This window comes from Lithobates pipiens, unplaced genomic scaffold (genome assembly GCF_037356315.1).
Source record: "Lithobates pipiens isolate NorthernLeopardFrog02 unplaced genomic scaffold, aLitPip1_a1.2 Scaffold_18, whole genome shotgun sequence".
Taxonomy (NCBI): domain Eukaryota; kingdom Metazoa; phylum Chordata; class Amphibia; order Anura; family Ranidae; genus Lithobates; species Lithobates pipiens.
In genome coordinates this window covers 580,930,862-580,947,092 of record NW_027507758.1, presented here as the reverse complement: position 1 = coordinate 580,947,092, position 16,231 = coordinate 580,930,862, and the positions used below count along the sequence as shown (strand labels likewise).

The following is a 16,231-nucleotide window of genomic DNA, read 5'->3' as shown; positions in this document are numbered from 1 at the left end:
AAGGTGTCTCCTGGCAAATCAGGAAAGCTGCATTTGGAGAATGCGGGCATCGATCCCGCTACCTCTCGCATGCTAAGCGAGCGCTCTACCATTTGAGCTAATCCCCCTTTGCTTGAGGTTGTTGCTTGTGCTATGGCTGATCCCTGTCCTCTCCTGGGCTATGTGTAAACTATAGGCAGTTTTGCTAAATCCACAACTTGCTCTGGCCGCTAGACACCAGGAGAGCCACTCCCCCAAGACCTTGGACAACTGAGCCCCTTCTGAAGTATGGCCCCATGGGTTTCAATGATGTCATTGGGAGAAGGTGGTTTCAAAAAGCACTCACACCGCCTAATACATTCTCGACAAGAAACACCTTGTGCCTTGAGGCATTCCATGGGGCTGGAAATTGGGGGAGAGAGCTACAAACACCAAGAGCCCATAATTGCATTGGCCGGGAATCGAACCCGGGCCTCCCGCGTGGCAGGCGAGAATTCTACCACTGAACCACCAATGCTCCACGCCGGGCCAGGCGCCACCACCCTCGCTCAGCTGGCCTAGGAGAGTCCAGCTCTCGCCCACGCTTGACTTGGGATTCGCTTGTCGAAATCCATGAGGATGGTCAGCGACAAGAGCAGAGTGGCGCAGCGGAAGCGTGCTGGGCCCATAACCCAGAGGTCGATGGATCGAAACCATCCTCTGCTACGTTGCCTTTTCCTATGCCAATCGATATTTGCTTGCGGGCCCAAAGGCCTTTCTTTCGCACACAAAGAGAAGTTGAACCTGATTCAGGTGATTCAACGAGTCCAAAGCTCTCAGCGTAAGCATGGCACTGGCACCTTTCCCCCTAATGGAATATTGTCTCTTGGCCATGGAAGCCTGGTCGTGCTTTCTTTAATTGATTGCTTTTGTCCAATACTGCCTACGTGACTTTGGCTGAAGCCACAGATGCCACCACAAAAACGTGGCAATGCCTTGGCACATGTTATGAGGAGCACTCCGGCTTCCCATGTTGCTCACGGCGCTCGGTTCCAAGCTTCAACATCAAACACAAAAGCAAGGTGCCTCCCGTGAAACCAGGAAAGCTGCGTTTGGAGAATGCGGGCATCGATCCCGCTACCTCTCGCATGCAAAGCGAGCGCTCTGCCACTTGAGCTAATCCCCCTTTGCTCGAGTGTGTTGCTTGCGCTATGGCTGATCCCTGTCCTCTCCTGGGCTATGTGTAAAATATAGTCAGTTTTGCGAAATCCACAACCTGCTCTGGCCGCTAGACACCAGGAGAGCCACCCGCTTTCCTAGCGTAGAAGGTTTGCACCCCCCTTTTTTTTCCCTCCTACGACCTTTGACAACTGAGCCCCTTCAGAGGTATGGCCCCATGGGTTTCAATGATGTAATTGGGAGAAGGCTGGTTTCAAAAAGCACTCACACCGCCTAGTACATTCTCGACAAGAAACACCTTGTGCCTTGATGCACTCCACGGGGCTGGAAATTGGGGGAGAGCGCTGCAAACACAAAGAGCCCATAATTGCATTGGCCGGGAATCGAACCCGGGCCTCCCGCGTGGCAGGCGAGAATTCTACCACTGAACCACCAATGCTCCACGCCGGGCCACTTGCCACCACCCTCGCTCAGCTGGTCTAGGAGAGTCCAGCTCTCGCCCACGCTTGACTTGGGATTCGCTGGTCGAAAATCAATGGAAACGCCTAGTCGTCTACATTGTGACTTTGCCACATGGACCCACTCCCCGTGGGAATCGCTGGCAAACTACATCCACATGTGGTTGTTGAGGTTGGTCAGCGACAAGAGCAGAGTGGCGCAGCGGAAGCGTGCTGGGCCCATAACCCAGAGGTCGATGGATCGAAACCATCCTCTGCTACGTTGCCTTTTTCTATGCCAATCGATATTTGCTTGCGTGCGGGCCCAAAGGCCTTTCTTTCGCACACAAAGAGAAGTTGAACCTGATTCAGGTGATTCAACGAGTCCAAAGCTCTCAGCGTAAGCATGGCACTGGCACCTTTTGCGCTAATGAAATATTGTCTCTTGGCCATGGAGGCCTGCTCGTGCTTTGTTTACTAGATTGCTTTTGTCCAACACTGCCTACGTGACTTTGGCTGAAGCCACAGTTGCCACCACAAAAACGTGGCAACGCCTTGGCACGCGTTATGAGGAGGACTCCGGCTTCCCATGTTGCTCACGGCGCTCGGTTCCAAGCTTCAACATCAAACACAAAAGCAAGGTGTCTCCTGGCAAATCAGGAAAGCTGCATTTGGAGAATGCGGGCATCGATCCCGCTACCTCTCGCATGCTAAGCGAGCGCTCTACCATTTGAGCTAATCCCCCTTTGCTTGAGGTTGTTGCTTGTGCTATGGCTGATCCCTGTCCTCTCCTGGGCTATGTGTAAACTATAGGCAGTTTTGCTAAATCCACAACTTGCTCTGGCCGCTAGACACCAGGAGAGCCACTCCCCCAAGACCTTGGACAACTGAGCCCCTTCTGAAGTATGGCCCCATGGGTTTCAATGATGTCATTGGGAGAAGGTGGTTTCAAAAAGCACTCACACCGCCTAATACATTCTCGACAAGAAACACCTTGTGCCTTGAGGCATTCCATGGGGCTGGAAATTGGGGGAGAGAGCTACAAACACCAAGAGCCCATAATTGCATTGGCCGGGAATCGAACCCGGGCCTCCCGCGTGGCAGGCGAGAATTCTACCACTGAACCACCAATGCTCCACGCCGGGCCAGGCGCCACCACCCTCGCTCAGCTGGCCTAGGAGAGTCCAGCTCTCGCCCACGCTTGACTTGGGATTCGCTTGTCGAAATCCATGAGGATGGTCAGCGACAAGAGCAGAGTGGCGCAGCGGAAGCGTGCTGGGCCCATAACCCAGAGGTCGATGGATCGAAACCATCCTCTGCTACGTTGCCTTTTCCTATGCCAATCGATATTTGCTTGCGGGCCCAAAGGCCTTTCTTTCGCACACAAAGAGAAGTTGAACCTGATTCAGGTGATTCAACGAGTCCAAAGCTCTCAGCGTAAGCATGGCACTGGCACCTTTCCCCCTAATGGAATATTGTCTCTTGGCCATGGAAGCCTGGTCGTGCTTTCTTTAATTGATTGCTTTTGTCCAATACTGCCTACGTGACTTTGGCTGAAGCCACAGATGCCACCACAAAAACGTGGCAATGCCTTGGCACATGTTATGAGGAGCACTCCGGCTTCCCATGTTGCTCACGGCGCTCGGTTCCAAGCTTCAACATCAAACACAAAAGCAAGGTGCCTCCCGTGAAACCAGGAAAGCTGCGTTTGGAGAATGCGGGCATCGATCCCGCTACCTCTCGCATGCAAAGCGAGCGCTCTGCCACTTGAGCTAATCCCCCTTTGCTCGAGTGTGTTGCTTGCGCTATGGCTGATCCCTGTCCTCTCCTGGGCTATGTGTAAAATATAGTCAGTTTTGCGAAATCCACAACCTGCTCTGGCCGCTAGACACCAGGAGAGCCACCCGCTTTCCTAGCGTAGAAGGTTTGCACCCCCCTTTTTTTTCCCTCCTACGACCTTTGACAACTGAGCCCCTTCAGAGGTATGGCCCCATGGGTTTCAATGATGTAATTGGGAGAAGGCTGGTTTCAAAAAGCACTCACACCGCCTAGTACATTCTCGACAAGAAACACCTTGTGCCTTGATGCACTCCACGGGGCTGGAAATTGGGGGAGAGCGCTGCAAACACAAAGAGCCCATAATTGCATTGGCCGGGAATCGAACCCGGGCCTCCCGCGTGGCAGGCGAGAATTCTACCACTGAACCACCAATGCTCCACGCCGGGCCACTTGCCACCACCCTCGCTCAGCTGGTCTAGGAGAGTCCAGCTCTCGCCCACGCTTGACTTGGGATTCGCTGGTCGAAAATCAATGGAAACGCCTAGTCGTCTACATTGTGACTTTGCCACATGGACCCACTCCCCGTGGGAATCGCTGGCAAACTACATCCACATGTGGTTGTTGAGGTTGGTCAGCGACAAGAGCAGAGTGGCGCAGCGGAAGCGTGCTGGGCCCATAACCCAGAGGTCGATGGATCGAAACCATCCTCTGCTACGTTGCCCTTTCCTATGCCAATCGATATTTGCTTGCGTGCGGGCCCAAAGGCCTTTCTTTCGCACACAAAGAGAAGTTGAACCTGATTCAGGTGATTCAACGAGTCCAAAGCTCTCAGCGTAAGCATGGCACTGGCACCTTTTGCGCTAATGAAATATTGTCTCTTGGCCATGGAGGCCTGCTCGTGCTTTGTTTACTAGATTGCTTTTGTCCAACACTGCCTACGTGACTTTGGCTGAAGCCACAGTTGCCACCACAAAAACGTGGCAACGCCTTGGCACGCGTTATGAGGAGGACTCCGGCTTCCCATGTTGCTCACGGCGCTCGGTTCCAAGCTTCAACATCAAACACAAAAGCAAGGTGTCTCCTGGCAAATCAGGAAAGCTGCATTTGGAGAATGCGGGCATCGATCCCGCTACCTCTCGCATGCTAAGCGAGCGCTCTACCATTTGAGCTAATCCCCCTTTGCTTGAGGTTGTTGCTTGTGCTATGGCTGATCCCTGTCCTCTCCTGGGCTATGTGTAAACTATAGGCAGTTTTGCTAAATCCACAACTTGCTCTGGCCGCTAGACACCAGGAGAGCCACTCCCCCAAGACCTTGGACAACTGAGCCCCTTCTGAAGTATGGCCCCATGGGTTTCAATGATGTCATTGGGAGAAGGTGGTTTCAAAAAGCACTCACACCGCCTAATACATTCTCGACAAGAAACACCTTGTGCCTTGAGGCATTCCATGGGGCTGGAAATTGGGGGAGAGAGCTACAAACACCAAGAGCCCATAATTGCATTGGCCGGGAATCGAACCCGGGCCTCCCGCGTGGCAGGCGAGAATTCTACCACTGAACCACCAATGCTCCACGCCGGGCCAGGCGCCACCACCCTCGCTCAGCTGGCCTAGGAGAGTCCAGCTCTCGCCCACGCTTGACTTGGGATTCGCTTGTCGAAATCCATGAGGATGGTCAGCGACAAGAGCAGAGTGGCGCAGCGGAAGCGTGCTGGGCCCATAACCCAGAGGTCGATGGATCGAAACCATCCTCTGCTACGTTGCCTTTTCCTATGCCAATCGATATTTGCTTGCGGGCCCAAAGGCCTTTCTTTCGCACACAAAGAGAAGTTGAACCTGATTCAGGTGATTCAACGAGTCCAAAGCTCTCAGCGTAAGCATGGCACTGGCACCTTTCCCCCTAATGGAATATTGTCTCTTGGCCATGGAAGCCTGGTCGTGCTTTCTTTAATTGATTGCTTTTGTCCAATACTGCCTACGTGACTTTGGCTGAAGCCACAGATGCCACCACAAAAACGTGGCAATGCCTTGGCACATGTTATGAGGAGCACTCCGGCTTCCCATGTTGCTCACGGCGCTCGGTTCCAAGCTTCAACATCAAACACAAAAGCAAGGTGCCTCCCGTGAAACCAGGAAAGCTGCGTTTGGAGAATGCGGGCATCGATCCCGCTACCTCTCGCATGCAAAGCGAGCGCTCTGCCACTTGAGCTAATCCCCCTTTGCTCGAGTGTGTTGCTTGCGCTATGGCTGATCCCTGTCCTCTCCTGGGCTATGTGTAAAATATAGTCAGTTTTGCGAAATCCACAACCTGCTCTGGCCGCTAGACACCAGGAGAGCCACCCGCTTTCCTAGCGTAGAAGGTTTGCACCCCCCTTTTTTTTCCCTCCTACGACCTTTGACAACTGAGCCCCTTCAGAGGTATGGCCCCATGGGTTTCAATGATGTAATTGGGAGAAGGCTGGTTTCAAAAAGCACTCACACCGCCTAGTACATTCTCGACAAGAAACACCTTGTGCCTTGATGCACTCCACGGGGCTGGAAATTGGGGGAGAGCGCTGCAAACACAAAGAGCCCATAATTGCATTGGCCGGGAATCGAACCCGGGCCTCCCGCGTGGCAGGCGAGAATTCTACCACTGAACCACCAATGCTCCACGCCGGGCCACTTGCCACCACCCTCGCTCAGCTGGTCTAGGAGAGTCCAGCTCTCGCCCACGCTTGACTTGGGATTCGCTGGTCGAAAATCAATGGAAACGCCTAGTCGTCTACATTGTGACTTTGCCACATGGACCCACTCCCCGTGGGAATCGCTGGCAAACTACATCCACATGTGGTTGTTGAGGTTGGTCAGCGACAAGAGCAGAGTGGCGCAGCGGAAGCGTGCTGGGCCCATAACCCAGAGGTCGATGGATCGAAACCATCCTCTGCTACGTTGCCCTTTCCTATGCCAATCGATATTTGCTTGCGTGCGGGCCCAAAGGCCTTTCTTTCGCACACAAAGAGAAGTTGAACCTGATTCAGGTGATTCAACGAGTCCAAAGCTCTCAGCGTAAGCATGGCACTGGCACCTTTTGCGCTAATGAAATATTGTCTCTTGGCCATGGAGGCCTGCTCGTGCTTTGTTTACTAGATTGCTTTTGTCCAACACTGCCTACGTGACTTTGGCTGAAGCCACAGTTGCCACCACAAAAACGTGGCAACGCCTTGGCACGCGTTATGAGGAGGACTCCGGCTTCCCATGTTGCTCACGGCGCTCGGTTCCAAGCTTCAACATCAAACACAAAAGCAAGGTGTCTCCTGGCAAATCAGGAAAGCTGCATTTGGAGAATGCGGGCATCGATCCCGCTACCTCTCGCATGCTAAGCGAGCGCTCTACCATTTGAGCTAATCCCCCTTTGCTTGAGGTTGTTGCTTGTGCTATGGCTGATCCCTGTCCTCTCCTGGGCTATGTGTAAACTATAGGCAGTTTTGCTAAATCCACAACTTGCTCTGGCCGCTAGACACCAGGAGAGCCACTCCCCCAAGACCTTGGACAACTGAGCCCCTTCTGAAGTATGGCCCCATGGGTTTCAATGATGTCATTGGGAGAAGGTGGTTTCAAAAAGCACTCACACCGCCTAATACATTCTCGACAAGAAACACCTTGTGCCTTGAGGCATTCCATGGGGCTGGAAATTGGGGGAGAGAGCTACAAACACCAAGAGCCCATAATTGCATTGGCCGGGAATCGAACCCGGGCCTCCCGCGTGGCAGGCGAGAATTCTACCACTGAACCACCAATGCTCCACGCCGGGCCAGGCGCCACCACCCTCGCTCAGCTGGCCTAGGAGAGTCCAGCTCTCGCCCACGCTTGACTTGGGATTCGCTTGTCGAAATCCATGAGGATGGCCAGCGACAAGAGCAGAGTGGCGCAGCGGAAGCGTGCTGGGCCCATAACCCAGAGGTCGATGGATCGAAACCATCCTCTGCTACGTTGCCTTTTCCTATGCCAATCGATATTTGCTTGCGGGCCCAAAGGCCTTTCTTTCGCACACAAAGAGAAGTTGAACCTGATTCAGGTGATTCAACGAGTCCAAAGCTCTCAGCGTAAGCATGGCACTGGCACCTTTCCCCCTAATGGAATATTGTCTCTTGGCCATGGAAGCCTGGTCGTGCTTTCTTTAATTGATTGCTTTTGTCCAATACTGCCTACGTGACTTTGGCTGAAGCCACAGATGCCACCACAAAAACGTGGCAATGCCTTGGCACATGTTATGAGGAGCACTCCGGCTTCCCATGTTGCTCACGGCGCTCGGTTCCAAGCTTCAACATCAAACACAAAAGCAAGGTGCCTCCCGTGAAACCAGGAAAGCTGCGTTTGGAGAATGCGGGCATCGATCCCGCTACCTCTCGCATGCAAAGCGAGCGCTCTGCCACTTGAGCTAATCCCCCTTTGCTCGAGTGTGTTGCTTGCGCTATGGCTGATCCCTGTCCTCTCCTGGGCTATGTGTAAAATATAGTCAGTTTTGCGAAATCCACAACCTGCTCTGGCCGCTAGACACCAGGAGAGCCACCCGCTTTCCTAGCGTAGAAGGTTTGCACCCCCCTTTTTTTTCCCTCCTACGACCTTTGACAACTGAGCCCCTTCAGAGGTATGGCCCCATGGGTTTCAATGATGTAATTGGGAGAAGGCTGGTTTCAAAAAGCACTCACACCGCCTAGTACATTCTCGACAAGAAACACCTTGTGCCTTGATGCACTCCACGGGGCTGGAAATTGGGGGAGAGCGCTGCAAACACAAAGAGCCCATAATTGCATTGGCCGGGAATCGAACCCGGGCCTCCCGCGTGGCAGGCGAGAATTCTACCACTGAACCACCAATGCTCCACGCCGGGCCACTTGCCACCACCCTCGCTCAGCTGGTCTAGGAGAGTCCAGCTCTCGCCCACGCTTGACTTGGGATTCGCTGGTCGAAAATCAATGGAAACGCCTAGTCGTCTACATTGTGACTTTGCCACATGGACCCACTCCCCGTGGGAATCGCTGGCAAACTACATCCACATGTGGTTGTTGAGGTTGGTCAGCGACAAGAGCAGAGTGGCGCAGCGGAAGCGTGCTGGGCCCATAACCCAGAGGTCGATGGATCGAAACCATCCTCTGCTACGTTGCCTTTTTCTATGCCAATCGATATTTGCTTGCGTGCGGGCCCAAAGGCCTTTCTTTCGCACACAAAGAGAAGTTGAACCTGATTCAGGTGATTCAACGAGTCCAAAGCTCTCAGCGTAAGCATGGCACTGGCACCTTTTGCGCTAATGAAATATTGTCTCTTGGCCATGGAGGCCTGCTCGTGCTTTGTTTACTAGATTGCTTTTGTCCAACACTGCCTACGTGACTTTGGCTGAAGCCACAGTTGCCACCACAAAAACGTGGCAACGCCTTGGCACGCGTTATGAGGAGGACTCCGGCTTCCCATGTTGCTCACGGCGCTCGGTTCCAAGCTTCAACATCAAACACAAAAGCAAGGTGTCTCCTGGCAAATCAGGAAAGCTGCATTTGGAGAATGCGGGCATCGATCCCGCTACCTCTCGCATGCTAAGCGAGCGCTCTACCATTTGAGCTAATCCCCCTTTGCTTGAGGTTGTTGCTTGTGCTATGGCTGATCCCTGTCCTCTCCTGGGCTATGTGTAAACTATAGGCAGTTTTGCTAAATCCACAACTTGCTCTGGCCGCTAGACACCAGGAGAGCCACTCCCCCAAGACCTTGGACAACTGAGCCCCTTCTGAAGTATGGCCCCATGGGTTTCAATGATGTCATTGGGAGAAGGTGGTTTCAAAAAGCACTCACACCGCCTAATACATTCTCGACAAGAAACACCTTGTGCCTTGAGGCATTCCATGGGGCTGGAAATTGGGGGAGAGAGCTACAAACACCAAGAGCCCATAATTGCATTGGCCGGGAATCGAACCCGGGCCTCCCGCGTGGCAGGCGAGAATTCTACCACTGAACCACCAATGCTCCATGCCGGGCCAGGCGCCACCACCCTCGCTCAGCTGGCCTAGGAGAGTCCAGCTCTCGCCCACGCTTGACTTGGGATTCGCTTGTCGAAATCCATGAGGATGGTCAGCGACAAGAGCAGAGTGGCGCAGCGGAAGCGTGCTGGGCCCATAACCCAGAGGTCGATGGATCGAAACCATCCTCTGCTACGTTGCCTTTTCCTATGCCAATCGATATTTGCTTGCGGGCCCAAAGGCCTTTCTTTCGCACACAAAGAGAAGTTGAACCTGATTCAGGTGATTCAACGAGTCCAAAGCTCTCAGCGTAAGCATGGCACTGGCACCTTTCCCCCTAATGGAATATTGTCTCTTGGCCATGGAAGCCTGGTCGTGCTTTCTTTAATTGATTGCTTTTGTCCAATACTGCCTACGTGACTTTGGCTGAAGCCACAGATGCCACCACAAAAACGTGGCAATGCCTTGGCACATGTTATGAGGAGCACTCCGGCTTCCCATGTTGCTCACGGCGCTCGGTTCCAAGCTTCAACATCAAACACAAAAGCAAGGTGCCTCCCGTGAAACCAGGAAAGCTGCGTTTGGAGAATGCGGGCATCGATCCCGCTACCTCTCGCATGCAAAGCGAGCGCTCTGCCACTTGAGCTAATCCCCCTTTGCTCGAGTGTGTTGCTTGCGCTATGGCTGATCCCTGTCCTCTCCTGGGCTATGTGTAAAATATAGTCAGTTTTGCGAAATCCACAACCTGCTCTGGCCGCTAGACACCAGGAGAGCCACCCGCTTTCCTAGCGTAGAAGGTTTGCACCCCCCTTTTTTTTCCCTCCTACGACCTTTGACAACTGAGCCCCTTCAGAGGTATGGCCCCATGGGTTTCAATGATGTAATTGGGAGAAGGCTGGTTTCAAAAAGCACTCACACCGCCTAGTACATTCTCGACAAGAAACACCTTGTGCCTTGATGCACTCCACGGGGCTGGAAATTGGGGGAGAGCGCTGCAAACACAAAGAGCCCATAATTGCATTGGCCGGGAATCGAACCCGGGCCTCCCGCGTGGCAGGCGAGAATTCTACCACTGAACCACCAATGCTCCACGCCGGGCCACTTGCCACCACCCTCGCTCAGCTGGTCTAGGAGAGTCCAGCTCTCGCCCACGCTTGACTTGGGATTCGCTGGTCGAAAATCAATGGAAACGCCTAGTCGTCTACATTGTGACTTTGCCACATGGACCCACTCCCCGTGGGAATCGCTGGCAAACTACATCCACATGTGGTTGTTGAGGTTGGTCAGCGACAAGAGCAGAGTGGCGCAGCGGAAGCGTGCTGGGCCCATAACCCAGAGGTCGATGGATCGAAACCATCCTCTGCTACGTTGCCCTTTCCTATGCCAATCGATATTTGCTTGCGTGCGGGCCCAAAGGCCTTTCTTTCGCACACAAAGAGAAGTTGAACCTGATTCAGGTGATTCAACGAGTCCAAAGCTCTCAGCGTAAGCATGGCACTGGCACCTTTTGCGCTAATGAAATATTGTCTCTTGGCCATGGAGGCCTGCTCGTGCTTTGTTTACTAGATTGCTTTTGTCCAACACTGCCTACGTGACTTTGGCTGAAGCCACAGTTGCCACCACAAAAACGTGGCAACGCCTTGGCACGCGTTATGAGGAGGACTCCGGCTTCCCATGTTGCTCACGGCGCTCGGTTCCAAGCTTCAACATCAAACACAAAAGCAAGGTGTCTCCTGGCAAATCAGGAAAGCTGCATTTGGAGAATGCGGGCATCGATCCCGCTACCTCTCGCATGCTAAGCGAGCGCTCTACCATTTGAGCTAATCCCCCTTTGCTTGAGGTTGTTGCTTGTGCTATGGCTGATCCCTGTCCTCTCCTGGGCTATGTGTAAACTATAGGCAGTTTTGCTAAATCCACAACTTGCTCTGGCCGCTAGACACCAGGAGAGCCACTCCCCCAAGACCTTGGACAACTGAGCCCCTTCTGAAGTATGGCCCCATGGGTTTCAATGATGTCATTGGGAGAAGGTGGTTTCAAAAAGCACTCACACCGCCTAATACATTCTCGACAAGAAACACCTTGTGCCTTGAGGCATTCCATGGGGCTGGAAATTGGGGGAGAGAGCTACAAACACCAAGAGCCCATAATTGCATTGGCCGGGAATCGAACCCGGGCCTCCCGCGTGGCAGGCGAGAATTCTACCACTGAACCACCAATGCTCCACGCCGGGCCAGGCGCCACCACCCTCACTCAGCTGGCCTAGGAGAGTCCAGCTCTCGCCCACGCTTGACTTGGGATTCGCTTGTCGAAATCCATGAGGATGGCCAGCGACAAGAGCAGAGTGGCGCAGCGGAAGCGTGCTGGGCCCATAACCCAGAGGTCGATGGATCGAAACCATCCTCTGCTACGTTGCCTTTTCCTATGCCAATCGATATTTGCTTGCGGGCCCAAAGGCCTTTCTTTCGCACACAAAGAGAAGTTGAACCTGATTCAGGTGATTCAACGAGTCCAAAGCTCTCAGCGTAAGCATGGCACTGGCACCTTTCCCCCTAATGGAATATTGTCTCTTGGCCATGGAAGCCTGGTCGTGCTTTCTTTAATTGATTGCTTTTGTCCAATACTGCCTACGAGACTTTGGCTGAAGCCACAGATGCCACCACAAAAACGTGGCAATGCCTTGGCACATGTTATGAGGAGCACTCCGGCTTCCCATGTTGCTCACGGCGCTCGGTTCCAAGCTTCAACATCAAACACAAAAGCAAGGTGCCTCCCGTGAAACCAGGAAAGCTGCGTTTGGAGAATGCGGGCATCGATCCCGCTACCTCTCGCATGCAAAGCGAGCGCTCTGCCACTTGAGCTAATCCCCCTTTGCTCGAGTGTGTTGCTTGCGCTATGGCTGATCCCTGTCCTCTCCTGGGCTATGTGTAAAATATAGTCAGTTTTGCGAAATCCACAACCTGCTCTGGCCGCTAGACACCAGGAGAGCCACCCGCTTTCCTAGCGTAGAAGGTTTGCACCCCCCTTTTTTTTCCCTCCTACGACCTTTGACAACTGAGCCCCTTCAGAGGTATGGCCCCATGGGTTTCAATGATGTAATTGGGAGAAGGCTGGTTTCAAAAAGCACTCACACCGCCTAGTACATTCTCGACAAGAAACACCTTGTGCCTTGATGCACTCCACGGGGCTGGAAATTGGGGGAGAGCGCTGCAAACACAAAGAGCCCATAATTGCATTGGCCGGGAATCGAACCCGGGCCTCCCGCGTGGCAGGCGAGAATTCTACCACTGAACCACCAATGCTCCACGCCGGGCCACTTGCCACCACCCTCGCTCAGCTGGTCTAGGAGAGTCCAGCTCTCGCCCACGCTTGACTTGGGATTCGCTGGTCGAAAATCAATGGAAACGCCTAGTCGTCTACATTGTGACTTTGCCACATGGACCCACTCCCCGTGGGAATCGCTGGCAAACTACATCCACATGTGGTTGTTGAGGTTGGTCAGCGACAAGAGCAGAGTGGCGCAGCGGAAGCGTGCTGGGCCCATAACCCAGAGGTCGATGGATCGAAACCATCCTCTGCTACGTTGCCCTTTCCTATGCCAATCGATATTTGCTTGCGTGCGGGCCCAAAGGCCTTTCTTTCGCACACAAAGAGAAGTTGAACCTGATTCAGGTGATTCAACGAGTCCAAAGCTCTCAGCGTAAGCATGGCACTGGCACCTTTTGCGCTAATGAAATATTGTCTCTTGGCCATGGAGGCCTGCTCGTGCTTTGTTTACTAGATTGCTTTTGTCCAACACTGCCTACGTGACTTTGGCTGAAGCCACAGTTGCCACCACAAAAACGTGGCAACGCCTTGGCACGCGTTATGAGGAGGACTCCGGCTTCCCATGTTGCTCACGGCGCTCGGTTCCAAGCTTCAACATCAAACACAAAAGCAAGGTGTCTCCTGGCAAATCAGGAAAGCTGCATTTGGAGAATGCGGGCATCGATCCCGCTACCTCTCGCATGCTAAGCGAGCGCTCTACCATTTGAGCTAATCCCCCTTTGCTTGAGGTTGTTGCTTGTGCTATGGCTGATCCCTGTCCTCTCCTGGGCTATGTGTAAACTATAGGCAGTTTTGCTAAATCCACAACTTGCTCTGGCCGCTAGACACCAGGAGAGCCACTCCCCCAAGACCTTGGACAACTGAGCCCCTTCTGAAGTATGGCCCCATGGGTTTCAATGATGTCATTGGGAGAAGGTGGTTTCAAAAAGCACTCACACCGCCTAATACATTCTCGACAAGAAACACCTTGTGCCTTGAGGCATTCCATGGGGCTGGAAATTGGGGGAGAGAGCTACAAACACCAAGAGCCCATAATTGCATTGGCCGGGAATCGAACCCGGGCCTCCCGCGTGGCAGGCGAGAATTCTACCACTGAACCACCAATGCTCCACGCCGGGCCAGGCGCCACCACCCTCGCTCAGCTGGCCTAGGAGAGTCCAGCTCTCGCCCACGCTTGACTTGGGATTCGCTTGTCGAAATCCATGAGGATGGCCAGCGACAAGAGCAGAGTGGCGCAGCGGAAGCGTGCTGGGCCCATAACCCAGAGGTCGATGGATCGAAACCATCCTCTGCTACGTTGCCTTTTCCTATGCCAATCGATATTTGCTTGCGGGCCCAAAGGCCTTTCTTTCGCACACAAAGAGAAGTTGAACCTGATTCAGGTGATTCAACGAGTCCAAAGCTCTCAGCGTAAGCATGGCACTGGCACCTTTCCCCCTAATGGAATATTGTCTCTTGGCCATGGAAGCCTGGTCGTGCTTTCTTTAATTGATTGCTTTTGTCCAATACTGCCTACGTGACTTTGGCTGAAGCCACAGATGCCACCACAAAAACGTGGCAATGCCTTGGCACATGTTATGAGGAGCACTCCGGCTTCCCATGTTGCTCACGGCGCTCGGTTCCAAGCTTCAACATCAAACACAAAAGCAAGGTGCCTCCCGTGAAACCAGGAAAGCTGCGTTTGGAGAATGCGGGCATCGATCCCGCTACCTCTCGCATGCAAAGCGAGCGCTCTGCCACTTGAGCTAATCCCCCTTTGCTCGAGTGTGTTGCTTGCGCTATGGCTGATCCCTGTCCTCTCCTGGGCTATGTGTAAAATATAGTCAGTTTTGCGAAATCCACAACCTGCTCTGGCCGCTAGACACCAGGAGAGCCACACGCTTTCCTAGCGTAGAAGGTTTGCACCCCCCTTTTTTTTCCCTCCTACGACCTTTGACAACTGAGCCCCTTCAGAGGTATGGCCCCATGGGTTTCAATGATGTAATTGGGAGAAGGCTGGTTTCAAAAAGCACTCACACCGCCTAGTACATTCTCGACAAGAAACACCTTGTGCCTTGATGCACTCCACGGGGCTGGAAATTGGGGGAGAGCGCTGCAAACACAAAGAGCCCATAATTGCATTGGCCGGGAATCGAACCCGGGCCTCCCGCGTGGCAGGCGAGAATTCTACCACTGAACCACCAATGCTCCACGCCGGGCCACTTGCCACCACCCTCGCTCAGCTGGTCTAGGAGAGTCCAGCTCTCGCCCACGCTTGACTTGGGATTCGCTGGTCGAAAATCAATGGAAACGCCTAGTCGTCTACATTGTGACTTTGCCACATGGACCCACTCCCCGTGGGAATCGCTGGCAAACTACATCCACATGTGGTTGTTGAGGTTGGTCAGCGACAAGAGCAGAGTGGCGCAGCGGAAGCGTGCTGGGCCCATAACCCAGAGGTCGATGGATCGAAACCATCCTCTGCTACGTTGCCTTTTTCTATGCCAATCGATATTTGCTTGCGTGCGGGCCCAAAGGCCTTTCTTTCGCACACAAAGAGAAGTTGAACCTGATTCAGGTGATTCAACGAGTCCAAAGCTCTCAGCGTAAGCATGGCACTGGCACCTTTTGCGCTAATGAAATATTGTCTCTTGGCCATGGAGGCCTGCTCGTGCTTTGTTTACTAGATTGCTTTTGTCCAACACTGCCTACGTGACTTTGGCTGAAGCCACAGTTGCCACCACAAAAACGTGGCAACGCCTTGGCACGCGTTATGAGGAGGACTCCGGCTTCCCATGTTGCTCACGGCGCTCGGTTCCAAGCTTCAACATCAAACACAAAAGCAAGGTGTCTCCTGGCAAATCAGGAAAGCTGCATTTGGAGAATGCGGGCATCGATCCCGCTACCTCTCGCATGCTAAGCAAGCGCTCTACCATTTGAGCTAATCCCCCTTTGCTTGAGGTTGTTGCTTGTGCTATGGCTGATCCCTGTCCTCTCCTGGGCTATGTGTAAACTATAGGCAGTTTTGCTAAATCCACAACTTGCTCTGGCCGCTAGACACCAGGAGAGCCACTCCCCCAAGACCTTGGACAACTGAGCCCCTTCTGAAGTATGGCCCCATGGGTTTCAATGATGTCATTGGGAGAAGGTGGTTTCAAAAAGCACTCACACCGCCTAATACATTCTCGACAAGAAACACCTTGTGCCTTGAGGCATTCCATGGGGCTGGAAATTGGGGGAGAGAGCTACAAACACCAAGAGCCCATAATTGCATTGGCCGGGAATCGAACCCGGGCCTCCCGCGTGGCAGGCGAGAATTCTACCACTGAACCACCAATGCTCCACGCCGGGCCAGGCGCCACCACCCTCGCTCAGCTGGCCTAGGAGAGTCCAGCTCTCGCCCACGCTTGACTTGGGATTCGCTTGTCGAAATCCATGAGGATGGTCAGCGACAAGAGCAGAGTGGCGCAGCGGAAGCGTGCTGGGCCCATAACCCAGAGGTCGATGGATCGAAACCATCCTCTGCTACGTTGCCTTTTCCTATGCCAATCGATATTTGCTTGCGGGCCCAAAGGCCTTTCTTTCGCACAC

At 53.4% G+C, this 16,231-nt stretch overlaps 29 non-coding genes across 29 annotated transcripts; all 29 read right to left on the bottom strand.

Annotated features, from left to right (window-relative positions):
- Positions 1–34: 34 nt before the first annotated feature.
- TRNAA-AGC (transfer RNA alanine (anticodon AGC)) lies at positions 35–107 on the bottom strand. Its single transcript has one exon. It is a non-coding gene; the product is annotated as a tRNA-Ala (tRNA).
- Positions 108–425: 318 nt separating this feature from the next.
- TRNAG-GCC (transfer RNA glycine (anticodon GCC)) lies at positions 426–496 on the bottom strand. Its single transcript has one exon. It is a non-coding gene; the product is annotated as a tRNA-Gly (tRNA).
- A 575-nt stretch (positions 497–1,071) lies between these two features.
- Positions 1,072–1,144, bottom strand: TRNAA-UGC (transfer RNA alanine (anticodon UGC)). Its single transcript has one exon. It is a non-coding gene; the product is annotated as a tRNA-Ala (tRNA).
- Positions 1,145–1,505: 361 nt separating this feature from the next.
- TRNAG-GCC (transfer RNA glycine (anticodon GCC)) lies at positions 1,506–1,576 on the bottom strand. The gene has a single exon. It is a non-coding gene; the product is annotated as a tRNA-Gly (tRNA).
- A 670-nt stretch (positions 1,577–2,246) lies between these two features.
- TRNAA-AGC (transfer RNA alanine (anticodon AGC)) lies at positions 2,247–2,319 on the bottom strand. The gene has a single exon. It is a non-coding gene; the product is annotated as a tRNA-Ala (tRNA).
- Positions 2,320–2,637: 318 nt separating this feature from the next.
- Positions 2,638–2,708, bottom strand: TRNAG-GCC (transfer RNA glycine (anticodon GCC)). Its single transcript has one exon. It is a non-coding gene; the product is annotated as a tRNA-Gly (tRNA).
- Positions 2,709–3,283: 575 nt separating this feature from the next.
- On the bottom strand, positions 3,284–3,356 carry TRNAA-UGC (transfer RNA alanine (anticodon UGC)). The gene has a single exon. It is a non-coding gene; the product is annotated as a tRNA-Ala (tRNA).
- A 361-nt stretch (positions 3,357–3,717) lies between these two features.
- Positions 3,718–3,788, bottom strand: TRNAG-GCC (transfer RNA glycine (anticodon GCC)). Its single transcript has one exon. It is a non-coding gene; the product is annotated as a tRNA-Gly (tRNA).
- A 670-nt stretch (positions 3,789–4,458) lies between these two features.
- Positions 4,459–4,531, bottom strand: TRNAA-AGC (transfer RNA alanine (anticodon AGC)). The gene has a single exon. It is a non-coding gene; the product is annotated as a tRNA-Ala (tRNA).
- Positions 4,532–4,849: 318 nt separating this feature from the next.
- On the bottom strand, positions 4,850–4,920 carry TRNAG-GCC (transfer RNA glycine (anticodon GCC)). The gene has a single exon. It is a non-coding gene; the product is annotated as a tRNA-Gly (tRNA).
- Positions 4,921–5,495: 575 nt separating this feature from the next.
- On the bottom strand, positions 5,496–5,568 carry TRNAA-UGC (transfer RNA alanine (anticodon UGC)). The gene has a single exon. It is a non-coding gene; the product is annotated as a tRNA-Ala (tRNA).
- Positions 5,569–5,929: 361 nt separating this feature from the next.
- TRNAG-GCC (transfer RNA glycine (anticodon GCC)) lies at positions 5,930–6,000 on the bottom strand. Its single transcript has one exon. It is a non-coding gene; the product is annotated as a tRNA-Gly (tRNA).
- Positions 6,001–6,670: 670 nt separating this feature from the next.
- TRNAA-AGC (transfer RNA alanine (anticodon AGC)) lies at positions 6,671–6,743 on the bottom strand. The gene has a single exon. It is a non-coding gene; the product is annotated as a tRNA-Ala (tRNA).
- Positions 6,744–7,061: 318 nt separating this feature from the next.
- TRNAG-GCC (transfer RNA glycine (anticodon GCC)) lies at positions 7,062–7,132 on the bottom strand. The gene has a single exon. It is a non-coding gene; the product is annotated as a tRNA-Gly (tRNA).
- Positions 7,133–7,707: 575 nt separating this feature from the next.
- On the bottom strand, positions 7,708–7,780 carry TRNAA-UGC (transfer RNA alanine (anticodon UGC)). The gene has a single exon. It is a non-coding gene; the product is annotated as a tRNA-Ala (tRNA).
- A 361-nt stretch (positions 7,781–8,141) lies between these two features.
- On the bottom strand, positions 8,142–8,212 carry TRNAG-GCC (transfer RNA glycine (anticodon GCC)). Its single transcript has one exon. It is a non-coding gene; the product is annotated as a tRNA-Gly (tRNA).
- Positions 8,213–8,882: 670 nt separating this feature from the next.
- On the bottom strand, positions 8,883–8,955 carry TRNAA-AGC (transfer RNA alanine (anticodon AGC)). The gene has a single exon. It is a non-coding gene; the product is annotated as a tRNA-Ala (tRNA).
- A 318-nt stretch (positions 8,956–9,273) lies between these two features.
- On the bottom strand, positions 9,274–9,344 carry TRNAG-GCC (transfer RNA glycine (anticodon GCC)). The gene has a single exon. It is a non-coding gene; the product is annotated as a tRNA-Gly (tRNA).
- Positions 9,345–9,919: 575 nt separating this feature from the next.
- Positions 9,920–9,992, bottom strand: TRNAA-UGC (transfer RNA alanine (anticodon UGC)). The gene has a single exon. It is a non-coding gene; the product is annotated as a tRNA-Ala (tRNA).
- Positions 9,993–10,353: 361 nt separating this feature from the next.
- TRNAG-GCC (transfer RNA glycine (anticodon GCC)) lies at positions 10,354–10,424 on the bottom strand. Its single transcript has one exon. It is a non-coding gene; the product is annotated as a tRNA-Gly (tRNA).
- A 670-nt stretch (positions 10,425–11,094) lies between these two features.
- On the bottom strand, positions 11,095–11,167 carry TRNAA-AGC (transfer RNA alanine (anticodon AGC)). The gene has a single exon. It is a non-coding gene; the product is annotated as a tRNA-Ala (tRNA).
- A 318-nt stretch (positions 11,168–11,485) lies between these two features.
- TRNAG-GCC (transfer RNA glycine (anticodon GCC)) lies at positions 11,486–11,556 on the bottom strand. Its single transcript has one exon. It is a non-coding gene; the product is annotated as a tRNA-Gly (tRNA).
- Positions 11,557–12,131: 575 nt separating this feature from the next.
- TRNAA-UGC (transfer RNA alanine (anticodon UGC)) lies at positions 12,132–12,204 on the bottom strand. The gene has a single exon. It is a non-coding gene; the product is annotated as a tRNA-Ala (tRNA).
- A 361-nt stretch (positions 12,205–12,565) lies between these two features.
- Positions 12,566–12,636, bottom strand: TRNAG-GCC (transfer RNA glycine (anticodon GCC)). Its single transcript has one exon. It is a non-coding gene; the product is annotated as a tRNA-Gly (tRNA).
- Positions 12,637–13,306: 670 nt separating this feature from the next.
- On the bottom strand, positions 13,307–13,379 carry TRNAA-AGC (transfer RNA alanine (anticodon AGC)). The gene has a single exon. It is a non-coding gene; the product is annotated as a tRNA-Ala (tRNA).
- Positions 13,380–13,697: 318 nt separating this feature from the next.
- On the bottom strand, positions 13,698–13,768 carry TRNAG-GCC (transfer RNA glycine (anticodon GCC)). Its single transcript has one exon. It is a non-coding gene; the product is annotated as a tRNA-Gly (tRNA).
- A 575-nt stretch (positions 13,769–14,343) lies between these two features.
- On the bottom strand, positions 14,344–14,416 carry TRNAA-UGC (transfer RNA alanine (anticodon UGC)). The gene has a single exon. It is a non-coding gene; the product is annotated as a tRNA-Ala (tRNA).
- Positions 14,417–14,777: 361 nt separating this feature from the next.
- On the bottom strand, positions 14,778–14,848 carry TRNAG-GCC (transfer RNA glycine (anticodon GCC)). Its single transcript has one exon. It is a non-coding gene; the product is annotated as a tRNA-Gly (tRNA).
- Positions 14,849–15,909: 1,061 nt separating this feature from the next.
- Positions 15,910–15,980, bottom strand: TRNAG-GCC (transfer RNA glycine (anticodon GCC)). Its single transcript has one exon. It is a non-coding gene; the product is annotated as a tRNA-Gly (tRNA).
- Positions 15,981–16,231: the final 251 nt, after the last annotated feature.